This window comes from Rhincodon typus, unplaced genomic scaffold (assembly GCF_021869965.1).
Source record: "Rhincodon typus isolate 14 unplaced genomic scaffold, sRhiTyp1.1 hic_rhity00000063, whole genome shotgun sequence".
In the NCBI taxonomy this organism is placed as follows: domain Eukaryota; kingdom Metazoa; phylum Chordata; class Chondrichthyes; order Orectolobiformes; family Rhincodontidae; genus Rhincodon; species Rhincodon typus.
In genome coordinates, this window is record NW_025965701.1 from 208362 (window position 1) to 209934 (window position 1573).

Here is a 1573-nt window from a genome sequence, read left to right on the forward strand (position 1 = left end):
TCCCTCCCTGTCCCTCGCTCCCCCCCTCCCTGTCACCATCCCTGTCCCTCACTCTCACCCCGTCCCTCACTCCCAACCCGTCCCTCACTCAGTCCCTCACTCGGTCCCTCGCTCCCCCCTTGCTCCACCTCAATCCCTCCCTGTCCTTCGCACCCACCTTGCTCCCTCCCTCGCTTCCTCCCCATCGCTCACTTCCTCCCTCGCTCCCTCCTTCACTCCCTTCCCGTCCCTTGCTCCCTCCCCATCCCTCGCTCCCTCCCTCCCCGACCCTCGCTCCATCCCTCCCCATCCCTTGTTCCCTCCCTCCCTCGCTCCCTCTTTTGCTCCCTAACTCGCTCCCTCCCCGTCCCTTCCTCGATCCCTCCCCATCCCTCCTTCACTCCCTCGCTCTCTCCCTCCCCCTCCCCCCCCCCCCCCCCCCCCCCCCCTCCCCCCCCCCCCCCCCCCCCCCCCCCCCCTCCCCCCCCGCCCCTCGTTCCCCCACTCCCCATCCCTCGCTCCCTCCCCATCCCTTGCTCCCTCCCTCGCTCCCTCCCCGTTCCTCGCTCCCTCCTTGTCCTTTCACCCTCCCCATCCCTCGCTCCCTTGCCATCTCTCGGTCCCTCACTCCCTCTCCCTCGCTCCTTCCCTGTCGCTCCCTCTCTCGCACCCTCCCCGTTTCTCCCTCCCTTGCTCCCTCTCCATCACTTGCTCCCTCCCTGTCCCTTGCTCCCATCCCTCGCTCCTGTCCCTTCCTCCCGTCCCTCCCTTCCTCGCTCCCTCCCCGTCCCTCACTCCCTCTCTCGCTCCCTCTCTGTCCCTTGCTCCCTCCCTGGCTCCCTCCCTGTCCCTGGCTCCCTCTATCCCTGTCCCTCGCTCCCTCACTCCCTCTCTCCCTGTCCCTCACTCCCTCGCTCCGTCTCTCCCCATCCCTCACTCCCTACTTCCCTGCCCCTTGCTCACTCACCGTCCATCGCTCCCTCCCTCCCTCCCCGTCTCTTGCTCCCTCCCTCACCCGTCCCTCCCTCCCTCCCTCCCCGTCCTTCACTCCCTCCCCTGCCAATCGGTCCCTCCCTATCCCTCGTTCGCTCCCTCCCTCCCTATTGCCATCACTGTCCCTCGCTCCCTCCCTATCCCTCGCTCGCTCCCCGTCCCTCGCTTCCTTGTTCCCTCTTTCGCTCCCTCCCTCGCTCCCTCCCCGTCCCTCCTTCACTCCCTCGCTCCCTCCCTCCTTGTCCCTTGCTCTCTCCCTCCCTGTCCATCGATCCCTCACTCCCTCCCTCCCTGTCCCTCGCTCATTCGCTCCCTTGCTCCTGTTCTGGCTCACTCGCTCCCTCGCTCCGTCCCTCACTTATTTGGTCCCTCGCTCCCTCAGCGTCCCTCGCTCCCTCCCCGTCCCTTGCTCCTTCCCCATCCCTCCCTCCCTCCCTGTCCCTCGCTCACTTGCTCCCTCGCTCCTGTTCTGGCTCACCAGTTCCCTCACTCCCTCCCTGTCCCTCGCTCCCTTGCTCCCTCGCCATCCCTCCCTCCCTCCCTGTCCCTCGCTCACTTGCTCCCTCACTCCTGTTCTGGCTCACTCGTTCCCTCGCTCTGT